An 18,091-nucleotide genomic window follows, 5' to 3' on the forward strand; every position below is an offset into this window, starting at 1 on the left:
CCAGGGCCAAGGTATACTTAGGTTATATCCAAATACGGACTGTTCCGGTCCAACGGAGCACTTCTGGTGGCCCCTTTTCCACGTGCGGTCGGACTTAAGCTCCCTGACCATGGATCTAGGTCAGGCTGAGTTTTCATTCCGATCGGATTTACAGATCAGCCGTGGCGGACCAGTTTCAGTTTAACGGTCACGATCACTCGATCAGGGTCACAAGTACACTGACATGTGTGAGACATTTCTCCTAATCCAAGGGTGTATTTGGGTCAAATTCTGACGGTCTGAATCCTTATATTTGGCCCACAATCGACACGACTCAGATTACTTAAATTTGAATTTTTATTTATAAATATTTTCACGTTTCTCACACTCTTCGCTCCAGGCTCAAGTTGTACATTTCTAGACACAATTAGGACTTGATTTCCGAAGGGGTTGTCAAGTCCAGTAATGCGGTCATATCCGTATAGTTTCAGGGTAATCGAACTTTTGACGTGCGGTCCAGATCTGATACGGAGTTTCAAGATGCTCCCGAGAGCAACTGGGTTTTGAGATGGATTCTAGATTTCAGGGTAACATAATGTCAATAATTCTGCACGTTTTGGGTCTTGCAGATCATATTTAAAGTGATTAGTGTTAATTTCACAAGCACTCTAGTTCAGCACTTGCTAACTTTAACCTAATTTCTAAAGGTTTTTGGTCCTGGGTGATTTCTGCCTGAGGTGGTACTCGGGTCTTTGTACGTATTTTTCCGAGACGTTACAATCTACCTCCCTTAAAGAAAAATTTTATCCTCGAAATTAGTACCTTTTCATACTCCTCAAGAATCTGAGGGTAGTTCTTTCGAACCTCGGCTTCTGTTTCCCAAGTAGCCTTTTCTTCCGTGTGATGCGTCCACAGCACTTTCATAAGTGGAATAACTTAGTTGCGCAATACCTGCTCCTTCCTGTCTAAGATACGCATCGGCCGCAGTATATATGTCGCATCCTCGCTCAACTGCACCTGCTCCCTTCTGATAACATGGGAAGGATCGGGAACGTATTTCTTCAACATAGAAACATGAAACACATTATGCACACCCGCAAGTGGTGTGGGCAACGCAAGGTGATACGCCATCGCCCCCACTCGATCAAGTATCTGGAATGGGCCAATGAATCGAAGTGTAAGCTTCCCCTTCTTGCCAAACCGAAAGACTCCCTTCATAGGAGAAACTCTGAGGAACACATGGTCTCCGACTTCAAACTCTAGCGGTCGCCGCCTCGTATCGGCGTAGCTCTTCTGTCTGTTCTGCGCCGTCAGAAGTCGGCGCCTGATAATGTTGACTTTCTCTGAAGTCGCCTGAACTAACTTCGGGCTAATCAAGCTCTTCTCATCAACCTCTACCCAGCAATGTGGTGCCCTACACGGACGCCCATATAGTGCCTCATAAGGAGCCATGTCAATACTTGCCTAGAAGCTGTTGTTATAGGCAAACTCTGTATAAGGAAGACAGTCATCCCAACTATCCTTAAAATCCAACACACAAGCCCGCAACATATTTTCCAGAATATGATTCACCCGTTCCGTTTGCCCGTCAGTCTGTGGGTGGAACGCGGTACTGAACTTCAACTTTACACCCATCACTTCTTGGATACGAGTCTAGAAGATGGATGTAAATCGCGTGTCTCGGTCCGACACGATCTCCAAGGGAACTCCATGTAAATGTACAATCTCCTTGATGTACAACCTGGCCAACTTGTCTGTAGAGTTCAAAACTCTGATAGGGAGGAAATAAGCCGATTTCGTCAACCAGTCCACGATCACCCATCACTTCCATTCAGCTATGGGCATGGGCTGAAGCAAATCAGGAGGTCGGCGATGCTCTGCCTTGACCTCTTAGCATGTGAGACAACGGGACACGTAATCTACTATGTGAGCCTTCATATTGTCTCACCAGTACGACCTCTTCATGTCACGATACATCTTCGTACTTCCTGGATGCATAGCCATCCGAGAATCGTGAGTGGCCTCAAGAACTTCTTTCCTCAAGTCAGGGAGGTTCGAGACGCATAGGCGGCCACGGTAACGTAAGCCCCCATCCGTACCAATGCTCCACTCTGAATCCTCATCTGCACTAACTTGCCCTCTCATCTTCGTCAATAACTCATCGTCTGCCTGAGCCGCGATGATCCTATCATCAATGAGGGGCTGTACTCAAATATGTGTGATGCCCTCATACGGCTCCTCCACCGTGAGTTTCTGCTCAAAGTCCTACACAAATTCTACTATGTCCCACTCTGCTACCATCAATGGAGCCACAAATACCAATGCCTTCTTGCGGCTCAGTGCGTCTGCCACAAGGTTGGCCTTGCCAGGATGGTAAGAGACTTCGAACTTGAAGTCCTTCAGTGTCTCCGTCCATCGTCCCTGCCTCATATTCAGGTCCCGCTGAGTGAATATGTATTTGAGGCTCTTGTGGCTGTAAAAGAGCTCGAACTCCTCTCCGTAGAGGTAATGTCTCCAGAGCTTCAGTGCGAAGATGACGGCTACCAACTCCAGGTCGTGGGTTAGGTAATTCTCCTCGTGTTTCCTCAACTGTCTCGAGGCATATGCAATCACCCTGTCCTTCTGCATAAGGACACAACCCAAACTGACACGAGACGCGTCTATATATATAACATACTTGACCCCTTGCTCTGGCAATACTAGCACAGGGGCGAACGTCAACCAGTCCTTTAGCTCCTGAAAAGTTGCTTCTGCCTTTTCATTCTAGGCGAACTTCAAATATTTTCATGTCAACTAAGATAAAGGTCTGGCTAACTTCGAGAAATCCCAAATGAATCGTCGATAATAACCTGCCAGACCAAGAAAACTTCTTACCTCGGTAACCGAATCGGGCTGCTCCCAGTCCTAAACTGTGGCTACCTTAGCAAGGTCCACAACTATCCCTTCTTTGGACACCACATGTCCCAGGAACTTGACTTCTTCTATCCAGAAGTTGCACTACTTATACTGTACAAACAACTGGTTCTTCCTCAGAGTATCCATGACTACTCGCAGGTGTTCCTCGTACTCTTCCAGACTCTTGGAATATATCAGGATGTCATCAATAAACACAATGATGAATCGGTAGGGGAACGGCCGAAATACCCTGTTCATCAAGTCCATGAACACGGTTGGTGCATTCGTAAGGCCGAATGACTTCGCGAGAAACTCGTAGTCCCCAAAACTGGTCCTGAAAGCCGTCTTCTGCACGTCCTCGTCCCTGACGCGCAACTGATGATACCCTGACTGTAGATCGATCTTCGAAAAATAATGCACCCCTTTCAACTGATCGAACAGTTCATCTATCCTGGGCAAGGGATACTTGTTCTTCATCGTCACTTGGTTCAACCTGCGATAATTAATACACAATCGCAGTGAACTGTCCTTCTTCATAAATAGCACAGGTGCTCCCCAAGGAGACACACTCGGCCGTATGAAGCCAGCATCTAACAGATCATCGATCTGTTTCCTCAATTCCTCCATCTCACATGAAGCCATGCGATACGTCGAAAGAGATATTGGTGTCACATCGGGCACAAGGTCAATAGTGAAGTTGATCTCGCGTCGAGGAGGTAGTCCAGGTATCTTACTGAACACGTCCTCAAACTCTCGAACCACTAGTGTGTCTTCAAGTACCGGGCCGTTAACATTCTTTAGTAAGGAAGCATAACAAAGGACTCGAAAAGGGCAATTGAACTGCACGGGGAACGTAAAGGGCGTGCCTTCAGGTCGTGTGCCGTCACCAATCGGGTCTCGTAGTTAATCTCGGCCCTCGGTTAACCAATCCATACCAAGGATGACGTCGAAATGGTATATCGTGGTGACAATCAAGTCAATGCATATCGTCTTGCTCCCTAGATCTATCAAGCAACCCTCACACATCTTGGTGGCATCCGTAAAAGTCCCTGGTGCTGCGATAACTCGCACCCCAACCATCGGAGTCGTCTTCAGCCCTAAGCGCTGGACTGCAGAACATGATATCACAGATATAGTGGATCCTGTATCCACCAATAGAAATATACGGGTACCTTCAATATGGGAGGTGAGCTCGAAGACCAGAGGTACGGTAGCTATAGAGTCAGGAACTTCCGCTGTAAGTGCATGAACGTGTGCCTACTAAGACCGGTTGGGCTAAGGAGCCATAGGTCGCTGGGGCTATCTAGATCGAGGTACGGGTGGTAGGAAGGATGGATGAGCTGGTGCCAAGCGTAGAGGTGGTGGTGATATAGTCTGGGGAAGCTGGCGGTTGATCCTCTGGGGCGGTGAGAAGCCGTTATCCCTCATCCTGGTGAAGCAAGTCACCTCCGTGTGGCCTGGCCTCTTGCAATAGGTACACCACACATCAGGTCACCTCACAGGGGCAGGTGAAGCCATCAGTCTCGGCAGTGAGTCTACCCGCGGCCTCTTCCCAAGGAATGGTTTGCTCGGAATCTCTGATCGCGGCCTAGGAGCTATCAGTGCTCGCATACGGGACTGCCTGTCCCTATCCTGCTCGGCCCTCATGGACATGCTCACTAGCTCAGAGTAGCTAGGTATGCTAGCGCAACACATCTTCGACTGAATATCTGGTCGTAAGCCCTCAGAAAAATGTCGCATACGCATCGGCTCATCTGCCAGAATTAATGGGGCGTACTTTCCCAACACCGTGAACCTGTTCTCATACTCAACCACTTTCATCCCTCTCTGTCGGAGGCTAAGGAACTCACTCTCCTTCTCGTGGCGGTAGGTGATGGGATAGTATTTCTCGTGGAAGTGGGTCTCAAAATCTGCCCACGTCCATACGTGTCCGACCGCAACAGTACAGAGGACACTATCCCACCATAAGCTAGCATCCTTCTTGAACATGAAGGTGACCAACTCCACCTGCTCGGGCTCTGTGCAGTGCAGCGGCTTTAGCATCTTAGAGATGTTGTCAAGCCAATACTCGGCCTCCTCGGGTCTTTGAGTACTCGCAAAGGTAGGGGGCCTTAAGCGTTGTAATCGCTCAAGGTGGTCGCTAACACCTACATTCCCAACAGGGGTGTAAATGGAGTAGGCGAAGCCACACCCATGCTCTGGGTAAAAATCCCCTCTATGGTAGCCAAAAACTGCTGCTGCTGCTGTGCCTGCTGCTGCTGCTGCTGTATCTGTTGCTGCTATATCAACAACATCATCTGCTCTAACCTATCAGTAGGGGGAACCAACTAAGATACAGGTGGCATCGAGGAGGATGCATGGTTCTGCTCTGGAACCGGGGGCACAACAGGTGTAGGCCCATTAGTGGGGCCAGTGGCCGGCTGAGAGTCTGGCATGGTGTCAGAAGGAGACGGGCCTGAACTGGGGTCCGTATGGTTATCACTTAGGGGAGGTGCCCCGTCAAACGAATCACCAAGCGTGAGACATGCCGTACTCCGTGTGGTCTTAGGTGGCATCCCCTATATACAACATAGGGTGTAACCTAGGTCAGATTTAGCATACCCACAACCTCAATTACACAGCATTTACACACAACTTAAAGAAACTTCATGCATTTCATTTACCAAAATTGTCACAATTACATGAGATACGTCATAACATGAATCATGACAGGAAACGCATATGAGCCATTGCAAATAAAGCTACAAATATTAAGACAACTAACAAACGCCAACACACCATTTACCTACGATACTACCAAGCCCTTAAACATTGAAACACAGACATTACAAGACAGCAACAAAGCAAACTACTGGGTAACGACATGGATGACTAGACATCTAAATCTGGCGATGGAGGAGGGACGCCCTTATCCTGCAGGCAACACAGGATAGCTTTCAAGGTGCGGGTCACCTTCTTGAACTTATGCTTCACAAGGGCCCGAGTATTGATGATCTCCTGTCGCAGGGTAGCCTGGCCCTCCTCAAGTCGAACTAGACGGACTTCCCTAGCAGCCCGATCAGGGTTATGCTCCGTTGTCGTAGGTGGGGAGCTATCATCCGTGTCCTGAGCCTCCACTTCTTCCTCCTGTTCTTCTTTTATCTCCTCTCTACTTTCCTCCTCGCTATCGTACTCTTCACTAGCTGTCTCGTCCTCACTCTCATCGAGCGGACTTATCACTGTCATGGCCCAATTTCCATCTATTTAAGAGTAGCCTCGTTGATGTAATGGGTCGGCACCGGCACTTCCGCCCCAAGTCTATAGCCAAACTCACGTGCAATCTTGCATATGAGTCGGCCAAATGGAAGCAAATTAGACTCTCTAGTGGAACATGCGGTAAGAACTGTTTGTCACAGAACGTGCGTAGGCACGCACAACTTCTCTCCCTGCCCCACTTGGTACAGAAAATCTATTATCAGACGAGTGCACTCGCTATGGTTGCTCCACTTAGGGTACACGTTGTACGTGAAGATGCGATGGAGCAAGCAAAAGTCATCAGTCATGTTATTTGCTAGGAGACTGTTGTTCAGATTCTAGCGAGCCAGTTGTCCACAAAGGAAACACATGCGGCGATCCCTTTCACGTACACTCTTCAAATTATTCTCGCTTGCATGCACTTCGCCAAGCGGCATCTTCATAAGCCGAGCTATCAACCCAGCATCAATTGTGGCCTCCCGATCTCTACCAACAGGGATCTTGAACTGCAAGGGCTCCAACGTAGGCTCCCGAATGTGGGCGTAGAAGGCCTAGACTGTGCCCACATTTACGCGGTACTCGCCCTCAAACACAGGACCCCACCCGGCTTCGACTAGGTGGTCCATCACCAAATATTGCCCGAAGAGCCTCTCATCCACATGAGCTTCAAAGAGGACCCTGCGACCCTGAAATCTCCCATGAGACATATCTGTCAGGAGGATCCTTTCGAGGGGAGCCTGGGGATCAAGCTCCCGCTTGGTCCGTATCTCCCGATCAACATTAACACTTGTAGCGGCGCCTCTAGGCCTCCTTGAACGAGTAGGGCGACTAGGCCCAACCACATCCGTAGGCGTCCTCTTCTTCCCCATGAGAGAAAGAAGCGTGAAAATCGAGAAAATGGCCGTCACAAGCTCGAACAAGGCCATGGAAAAGAGAAGATAGGTGGGAAAAGGAGGGGTTGTTGAACTTGATGGTATATGGGACACAAATGAGGGATTTGTGCTCTCAAATCAAAGGAAAAGAGAGAGATAGGAGAGGGTTTTGATGAAAAATGGTCGAAGGGTATGTGTGTTGAAGAAAAATGATGAAATGGGTGAATGGATGAGAGATTTGAGATAGAACCAAAGAGTTTTGAAGAAAAAGGGAAGCTTGGAGGGGTAATTTATGAAAGGGAGGTGTGTTTGGAGGGTTTAAAAATGACCCAACATATATCAGTGGACCACATAACACCCCAGGGGCATCGGCCCGAGCCGGCCCGCCCGGCGAGGTCCTCGCCGGTCTCTGGACAATCCTGCAAGGGCTCACCCTTTGGGTGAGGTCCTCCTGCCCCTGGACTATAAAAATATATAGGACCCACCCTGGGTCCCCCTGGAAGTATTTCGTTTGGCCCCCGACTCCGTTTTGAGTCGTTTCGGGTCATTTCAAGTAACTTCTGATGTAATCACGTATTTTCTCGAGTGTTAAAGGCTGGGATTGGGTAAATTGCGGTCTAAGCCCATCGATTGATGGTTTAGAAGTGGTCCAGGGTCGCCTCAAGTGATCACGGACATGTACGAACCTGATCTCGGCGATCATTTTTGGTAAATTTCGCCAATTGGCGAAACTGGGCAACCTAAGCTTGTTTCTACATTTTTCTCGCACCCACCTAGGTCTAAATGCGTCAACATAGGTCATGTGACCATAACCCAGGTCCGATTTATTCCAAATCATGCTCTGATACCAACTTGTAATGCCCTGAAAATCGGGGGTCGAGTAAAAGTCTAACTCCCGAGTTCCAACGCATCACTTATGTAACATATTTAATGATGATTAAATGTTGTCTGTATTAGTGCATAAACATGAATAATATTAAGCCAAAGTTGCAAAACATAATCTAGGGATAGTTGTAATACGCGAGCGGAAGACTGAAACGAATATATATAAGTTTACAAATCAGTATAAGTCCCCAAAATATGTGTGCATTGCCAGGTCAATAAATACATGTATTGTTTTAAAATGTAAAATATTAAAAATGTAACAGTCCACTACAAGTATAACCGTGAAGCCCCCGTCGGTCAGAGCGGTCTATGTAAACCGGCCTGAATAGTGCATAGATGAGAATGCCTCCTCATCATCCTCGAAGTCGGGCTTCGCCTCGCAGGCTACGCCATCGTCTGAACCTACAACAGGGTCTGGTTGATGTTTAAGACACCATCCCATAACGTGGGAGTGAGTGATCAACTTAGTAGAACAATGCAGCAAAGGTTAACATGTTATCAATTCAGTCAAGCAGTAATGATAAAGCAATACAATCGAACATCCATAGATACTCTGATTAATGCAGGATGGTATGAATAAATGATGTATGCCCTCACCTGCACTCCCTCAGTGATCTTCATCTAACGGTCGCGCATGTCAGTCACTTCATCATGCTCTCTACACATCGTCAAACGGCATATGCAATGTGGTGCATGAACGTGATTACCAAGTTCTTATTAATCCTTTTCATACAGCAGAATTGGAAAGCTAAGGTACTTCCCTTATATCATTTCCCAAACAGTGATCCATTCTAGGGTTGTCAATCCTAGTAAATCTCATACGATGTTATGGTTCTAGGTCGCTACAAAGGGCTCATCACCTTATCAGTGCAGGCCTAGTGTACTCTTGTTGCTACGTAAGGGCTCGTCGCCTCTACGCAGTCTTAGGGTACACTTGAGGTCACTACAAAGGGCTTGTCACCTTATCAGTGTATGCCGACAACTCAAATATAGTGTCCCATACCACCGTATTCGGCTCACGAGTCTAGGTTGCTCACTGGTCACTACGGGGAGGCTCGTCACCCCAGCGTAGGCCGACAGCTCGACCACGATGTCCCATACCACCATGCCCAACTCATGAGTCTTAGCGGATCGAGGTACCAAGGTTTAAAGGGTTTTCACTGGTGAGTTTGGTACCTTAGATTCAAGCAGTAGCGTCCATACATGGTGAACATACATTGGGTCAATCAGGTTACTTGACGAGCTCGACTAGTACAAGCGCACATCGAATTGATCGACATGAAGTGCATGAGCACTCCGTGTGGCTTAACCACTGTCGACAACTGAAGTACGACTCGGACTCATCGAACACGTCCTTGGGGCAAAAACAACCTCAGCCACTAAATTAGGGCCTGTTACCGATTGCCTGGACTATTCCGTAGTCCCAAACACATTCAATTATAACAGATAATTATACAAGCTATTCAGAATAGTAATGGATCAACAATTCTGATCATACTAGCATATGAGCATACGATGGATTTCAACTTAAACATGAATTCACACATATGTAGCCCCTAAGTAAAACAGACAAAGAATGTAAGTTACATGGAGGAAATCATACGCATAGTCAAGTTAGTTGAGAATCCTATCTCAATACTCATATAAAGTACCTGATGCCAAGTACTTACTCATTTAGACATTTTTATGAACACTTAGACTACATATTCCAACATACATGGTGTATGTTGGTGATTGCATGTATTAGGGTAAATCCTTTTGCCAAGGAGTTGTTACACAAACAACTAGTATAAATACATGACAATTAATCATGGCAAACACATTATTAAATTCCATACGTATACGATCCTTTCTACAAATATATGGAATACACTAAACTCCATATAGATCATATATATCTGAAACGCAAAACAAACATTGCATTTGGCATGTGAAATAGCACCCACATCAGTAATAAACCATTAACCGACATTGAAAGCCTTGAAAACCATAACCTAAACATTTATAGTCCGCACCTTTCGCCGGTAGACTCGTAACGAACTTAGTTTTAAAGCTAAGTCTTTGTCTACAACAGATTGGCAACCTATAGCATATATTAGGTTAGCTATTTCATAACTTATACTATCTGAAACCCTAAAACAGATTAGGGTTAGGTTTTCTTACCCAAGTATGTTGTTGAAAATGTCGGATTTGTGATACAGAGGGGGTGGCTAAGTGCGTGCAGTAACGGGATCGAATCCCAGGAAGAACTTCCAACTCTCACTCTCACTTTCTCTTTTCCTTTCTCTTCTCTCTTCTCTCTCTCATAGGGTTTCTCAAATTCATATGGGGTGAGAGAGAGAGGGTTTAAGGTCCTTATATAGGCCCAGGTTTGATGGAAATGGCCCCAGGGCCAAGGTATACTTAGGTTATATCCAAATATGGACTATTCCGATCTAACGGAGCACTTCTGATGGCCCCTTTTCCATGTGCGATCGAACTTAAGCTCCCTGACCATGGATCTAGGTCAGGCTGAGCTTTCGTTCTGATCGAGTTTGTACATCAGCCGTAGCGGACCAGTTTTAGTTTAACAGTCACGGTCACTCGTCAGGGTCACAAGTACACTGACATGTGTGGGACATTTCTCCTGATCTGAGGGTGTATTTGGGTCAGATTCTGATGGTCTGAATCCTTATATTTGGCCCGCAAGCGACATAACTCAGATTACTTAAATTCAAATTTTTATTTCTAAATATTTTCACGTTTCTCACACTCTTCGCTTCAGGCTCAAGTTGTACATTTTTAGACACAGTTAGGACTTGATTTCCAAAGGAGTTGTCAAGTCTAGTAATGCGGTCATATCCATATAGTTTCAGGGTAATCGGACTTTCGACGTGCGGTCCAAGTCCGATACGGAGTTTCAAGATGCTCCCGAGAGCAACTGGGTTTTGAGATGGATTCTAGATTTCAGGGTAACATAGCGTCAATTATTCTGCACGTTTTGGGTCATACAAATCATATTTAAAGTGATTAGTGCTAATTTCACAAGCACTCTAGTTCATCACTTGCTAACTTTAACCTAATTTCTAAAGGTTTTTGGTCCTGGGTGATTTCTGCCTGAGGTGGTACTCGGGTCTTTGTATAGATTTTTCCGAGACGTTACACTAAGGGGGGTGACTAATAGTGAAGTGTGAACTAACAGTGGGGTGTACTAACAAGCTAGTAGAAAAAAATGTAAATAGATTATAGGGGTTGTTGGGATACCTGCATTTGCCTGTAAAGTCTTTACCGGCTCTAAACACTTTATAGCTTTTACTTGTAATGTAACACCCTATACTTTGAGTACTCGGCTGTTACCATTAAACTGTAGGAAGTATTTAGGCATATAATGACTCGTATTTAAATCCTAGACGCCAACTTGCAATTAGGATCAACCATCCACTAGTTGATATTAAGACGGACCATCACACATCCTTAAAGAAACTTATTTTTTAAAATTTTAATCACCTCGATAGACAAGTCAAACCACCCATCATTAATATTAAACCCCTAAAATCATTATAGATTAGGTTTAGAAACTACCTGACCATCAAGGTTTCGAAGATTGATAAATCTAGACAAATATGACCATAAATTCCATAGTAAATCATATTAAATTTATAATAACATAGTATGACCCTCTTACTCGCATCATATACCTTAAAATAGGGCCTTAGGTCCCAAGAACCTTTGAATACCAAATTACCTAAACAACCTGCCCCTTAAAATTACATTAATAGGCGCTCAAACCATGAATTTTGGTTTATATGACCCATCTGAGTGGTGAATCTACATGATACGTTATCAATGGCCATTAGTGGACCTTCCAAGACAAATGGATGGAGTTGATTGGATCAAATCACAATGTGAACCCCACGTATGATCAGTGAGCGTGCACGGATGATGTGCACCCGCCATGCACGAGACTAAAAATCGGGTCAAAGAAGCTTTGACCCGATAAAAATCCAGAAATGAAAATCTTCAGCTGTTCTCCCGTCCGCCGCACATTCGAACAGAACAGTCCATTTGTAGCTGGTGATGACCCACCATCAGACCCCATTTTTGAAATCCGAACCGTCCATCTTAACAAGCTCTTAAAATTAGCCAAAACCCAACTCCTCACACCTATTTATATGCACCCATGTGTGCATGAGATCCAGCGCAAGTCGAGTTATGCGCACGACTCATTTCCAAAATTGAAAATCCATTTTCCTTCTTAGCTAGCAGCCCATGTGCGGGATTCTTCTTTAATCCAAACCCTTCACACAGGAAAATCTCAGTCGTCTATTCCACTCCACACGAGTTAAGGCTTCTTTACAACAAAAGAGCCGCCGCCACAATCAGAAACCTAATCTCATAGGGAAATCCAACCGACTGTTCAAATGGTGGGTCCCATCGTGTTCTAGGTTGAAATCCACACCATCCAAACCAATTAGATTGAAAGAATAACCTTTAAGCTGAAATCCACCATTGTCAACCTCATCATCTCCTCCATTAATCCAAAATACCCATCTCCTTTAAGTGGGCCGCACGTCTGGATATGAGATGTTAGATGGGTGGATCAGGGTCCCATTAGTATATCCTTGACACCTGATCGAAGCCACGCAAGCTTGATTCAATCCCATGGCCATAAAGCACTATGGATTAAGTTAGCTAAAATCGTAACTAATCGGACGATTAAGAGCCAATCCTTCTGGATCTCCTTAAAGCTATAAATAGCTGTGAATTAGGGCATTTTTCGATGAAAGGAAAGTAAGAGACAAAAAGAGAAAGAGGGAGAGAGAGGCGTCGCTGCCATTGCCGCACTTAATGGAGTCGACTCGGTCCGAGTCGCTGCAAAATCAGGGCCGAGTTCGTCTGGTTCAGTTGTCGAATGCTTGAGGCAGAGAAGCAGGGAAGATGAAGAGAGAAGGACGATGAGAGAAAGAAGGAGATGAAAAGAGAGGGATAGAGAGAAGAATGAGAGCACCATTTTTTGTTGCGCCAACTGACTCGGTGAGTTGGTAGGTAGAGATTTTCTCTGCCCAACTGGGCGTTCTCTAGTTGGGAGCAAGAAGGAAAGCTAGAGAAAGAAAGGAAAAAAGAAAAAGAGAAAAGAAAGTAGGAAACAAAGAGGAAAAAGAATAAGAAGTGAGGGAGAGAATCGGGTTCCCCACCAGTAGCTCCATTGCTACCGAGTCCATCTGTCTGAATCTCATCTCCACTGTCATCCAGAAGCAGCAGAAGAAGAAGAAAATAAGGAAGAGAGATGCATTTGAGAGAGGAAGAGAGGGAATGAGAGAAGAAGCTGAATTTTAGGAGGTCGACTCGCTGCCAAGTCAAGTTGCAGCCACGAGTTCAACAACTCAGTGAGTTGTAGGGCTGAGTTGGGTCTAACTTGAGCCCAAGTCTTGTAATTCCGGTAGAGAGAGATAGGGAAAAGGGAAAAAGATGAAGAGAGGGAGTCGAGCTATGTTGACTCAGTGAGTCGACCCATTGTGTCAAGAACGAGTTGAGCCAAGCATGGGTCGAGTTTCACAACTAGGTGAGTCGAGTCTCAAAATTCTTCTACTATTTCTGTTAGTATTATATAATTGATAATTATTATAGTTTTGTTATTATTAAAGTGTTAGTTAAGGATTAGTATAATAATATTTTTAAAGTAAAATTATTATCATTATTATTTTATTATGGGTTATCATTATCATTGTTAATATGATTTTTAACATTAGCTCTTATTTAGACTATTGCTAGTACTTATTTTATTATTATTATTATTAACATTATGCTACTTGCATCATTTATTAAACTGTTAGTTATGTTATGATAATATTAGTTATTATTGGTATATTAATATTAACTCGTGAAATATCATTATTAATATTTTCAGTCAATACTTTTAAATGAATATTATTTTATTCATTGCACAAAAATTAGGATTCGAATTCTAAAATCTAAGCTTAAAACTAATTTACATGATCTAAACCCTAAGCCTTGATCCTAATCATGCAAGTTTAATAACATTGAAATCTAACCCCTCAAAATATTCTAATTTTGTTAGATCTTCACATCTAAGGCATTTACGATTAACCCTAACATCAAAGGGAGACGCACCAACTCTTGAAAGTGAGGATCACCCTTCAAGCTTTTTCTTCATCTTGTTAGTTAGCTTGTTCATTCATCTTCGTTCAGTTATCTTATTGATTGCTTAATGTGATTCATCAGTCTTATTGATTTGATTTCTTATAAATGATTGATGATTTGGAATTAGGTTCAATATTTGAACATGCGATGTGATTTAAATACTTATATTCTGAGTTAAAATAAATGCTTCAAACATGCTTGCGCTATTGATATTAGACATAATTTAATTTGTTATATGTGATTACTTGACAAAATGCTTGAAGGTCCTCGAATTAGTGGCCATTGTGTCTAATAAGCTAAAAGGAACGTTTGGTGTGGATTTACCATCTCATGAATCAATTAGGCCCTGTGGCTTTTAGGGAATAATCTCTTCTAATCGGATCATTAAATTGAACATTTGGCCCTTGCGGCTTTGATGGAATATTTGCCTTATGAGGCTTTAATGGTTTATTTTATATATAACTTTGCGCTGGTATGTTGCACTTGTAGAACTATGATTGGCCACTAGTTGAGTAGGTTACTTTTAAACATCTTATGTGTTAGTCTCATGAGCCAAGGATGGTGGAATGTAACACTATGCCTGAGTTGTCGGCCCATGCTAGGTGACAAACCCCCCATAGTGACCTTTGAGCTTTCCTAAATAGATTGTTTGGAATTAGAAAAATAACGGTTGGACTAATCATGCATTTTCAAGGCATGTAGTCTTTTCCGGGTGGTTAGTTCTCCTTGGGCGTACCTTGGTGCACTTTTTCTAGTGACTAATTCTCCTTGGGTGATCTATATCATATGGTCTTTTCAGGGTAGCTAGTTCTCCTTATGCGTACCTTTGAGTATTTTTCCAGGTGACTAGTTCTCATTAGGCGACCTCGTTGCATAATCTTTTCCAGGTGGCTAGTTCTCCTTGGGCGTACCTTTGAGTATTTTTCCTGGTAGCTAGTTCTCCTTGGGTGACTTTTTACTAGCAGGATGTGCATCCCCAGGTCTGTGAACAAGAGCATACATCCATGCATTTAAACAAGATTATTTTCTGTAATTTATTTAATGAATGCGTATTTGACGAACCTCACATGATTTCCATAATAATCATTGTGTAATAATTATTATACGCTGTCTATGATAACTATGTTTAATTATCATGATGATATGATAAATCTTGGGGGTTATACCTCACTAGATAGCCATTAACGGTATCGAACCATATTCAGTGTGCAGGAGACGCAAAGGATGCATATGTTGGTGTTCATGTGGAATGGGAGGAGCCAAATGATCTTGCAACTCTCCATTCCTGATTTTATTTATATTTAATTTATACTGTTATGTTTGTAAAGGTTAAGACATTAGTTTGTATAAGTTTTTGGGTAATCACTTGAAATCTTAGTAACGTATGTTTGGACTCCCTCTTATACTTGAATTATTTCCATCCCGCTAATTTATTAACTCTGATAAAAGAGAAAAAACTATACATGAAATTAGCTATCTTTAAAGATTAACACATGGGTTTTTGAAAAACGAGTAGTGTACTCAGGTTTCGAGAACCTGGGTGTTACAAGATGGTATCAAAGAGAGTCTAGACAAACTTTGCCTTTGGGGAACGAACTTATATAGACCTTAAATGCCTTTGGTTAAAATGTTGAAATTAGAGACTTGAACCTAGGTGAATCTCCCTTAGACTTAGGAAAGTTTGAGAATGTATATACCCAAACTTAAGTTTCCTGTGGGATTGATAAGATAACCATCTGAATTCATTTAGAATTCCCTTAAAGTTAGGAAAAATTTTAAAAATAGAGATGCAAATTTTTAGGCTCCTTTGAAAATTTTAGATTTAGCTATTTGAACTTAGAAACCAAACTTAGAATTCCCTTTTAAAAAAAATTGTTTTCGTTTGGTTAACCACTCAAACTTATATAGAAATCCTTTAGATTTAGAGAAAGTTTGAAAACATAGAAACCTAAATTTAAGTTCCCTTTAGGTTTTGTAGGACAGTCATTCAAACTTAGGTGAAATTTCCTTGAATTAAAGAGAATTGAGAATGTAGAAATTCAAGATTTTAGGTTCCCTAGAATGTTGTTTGGATAATTGTAGAACCTTAAATGAACTAAAATTCATTCGAAATTTACCCTTAGCCATTTGAACTCAGAAACCAAACTTAGGAATTATGGGAGAACAAGTAAATTACTATAATGTATATTAGATTAAATAAGAAAGATCATTGAGCTTGACTTCCAATGAACTTTTTCGCAATCTAGGAGTAAAATTTTTCCCATAATTTTTCTTAATTGAAACGACATCGTCTAGGCACTCAATAGGTGAAATGAACTTAGGCATTGCAAAATTCCTTACCATCATATTATACGTTAAGTCGAACATAAGTACTCACTAAATTTAGGAAATCTCATTAGCAATTATAATTTGAATTCCCTAAAACATCTCATTAGTTAGAGACAATGATTCTCCCAAACTTCCGCACTTAGGATTAACTAAAGGTGATGTTGTAGAATTTTGGGCAAATTTTCAACCCTAAGTTGAGCATATCGAGATTAAATTTGAAATCTTAAGGGAATCCGACAATCGTCAAATTCAACTTTTATTTAGAAATTCTAATCTTGAAACTTACAAGTAGTACCCTAGGTAATTAGATTGCACACTAAAGATAGGACGGTCATTTAGATCTGTTCACATAAATTTCGGGGACTCTCATCGTAAAGATAAAAGATTGCTTGATATTTCCCGGGGAGTCTAGAATAATCGGGATCGCGGGTTGATGAAATCATACTTAAGCGAAGTCGCACTATTTGATCCAAATTCCAAATCCTAGCAAATTCCAATGATCTCAATGCCCTGATCAGGTAGAAGGTCGAGATTTACCAGGATTGGAAGACGATACTGGCCACTCCACTATTTTGTGCAAGTAGAGGATTGATGTATCGGGCTCAAACTCACTACAACCATCCATTCGTGATAGCCCGAACGCTGAAGATAGAAAATTTCATTGTACCTTAGATGGTAGGAAACTATCATTAAAAGTATAAGAAAATAAAAAGAAAAATATACTATTATTAGTAGTCGCCACCAAAACAAACTTAAAATCCTAAGAAATGTCATTAGAAATCGAGATGGTGATGAACATTGAAACACATCTCTATTGTTTTGGGTAGCACTATGCATGTTTCTAACCTTTAGCGAGATCCATAGTAAATCTCTTAGACTTAAGACTCAAGGATTTTGACTAAAATAGATATAAATTCTTAGGAATTTAAGTCGTGATTGCACATATGAAAGAAACCGAGATGAGATGCACTGTAGGATGATTTCAGTACTTGTAATGGTGTTAAATGCGATGTATATTATTAAATCTTGAGGACAAGATTTTCTTTAAGGGGGGTAGATTGTAACACCCCGTACTTTGAGTACTCGGGTGTTACCATTAAACCATAGGAAGTATTTAGGCATATAACGACTCGTATTTAAATCCTAGACACCAACTTGCAATTAGGATCAATCATCCACTAGTTGATATTAAGATAGACCATCACATCCTTAAAGGAACTTATGTTTTTTATTTCAATCACCTTGATCGACAAGTCAAACCACCCATTGTTAATATTGAACCCTTAAAATCATTATAGATTAGGTTTAGAAACTACATGACCATCAATGTTATGAAGATTGATAAATCTAGACAAATATGACCACAAATTCCATAGTAAATCATATTAAATTTATAATAATGTAGTATGACCCTCTTACTCACATCATCTACCTTAAAATAGGGCCCTAGGTCCCAGGAACCTTTGAATAGCAAATTAACTAAACAACATGCCCCTTAAAATTACATTAATAGGCGCTTAAACCATGAATTTTGATTTATATGACCTATCTGAGTGGTGAATCTGCATGATACATGATCAACGACTATTAGTGGACCTTACAAGACAAATGGATGGAGTTGATTGGCTCAAATCACAATGTGGACCACACGTATGATTAGTGAGCGTGCACGGATGATGTGCACCCGCTGTGCACGAGACTAAAAATCGGGTTAAAGAAGCTTTGACCCGATAAAAATCCAGAAATGAAAATCTTCA

Source organism: Magnolia sinica, chromosome 18 (assembly GCF_029962835.1).
Source record: "Magnolia sinica isolate HGM2019 chromosome 18, MsV1, whole genome shotgun sequence".
NCBI classification, from domain to species: Eukaryota; Viridiplantae; Streptophyta; class Magnoliopsida; order Magnoliales; family Magnoliaceae; genus Magnolia; species Magnolia sinica.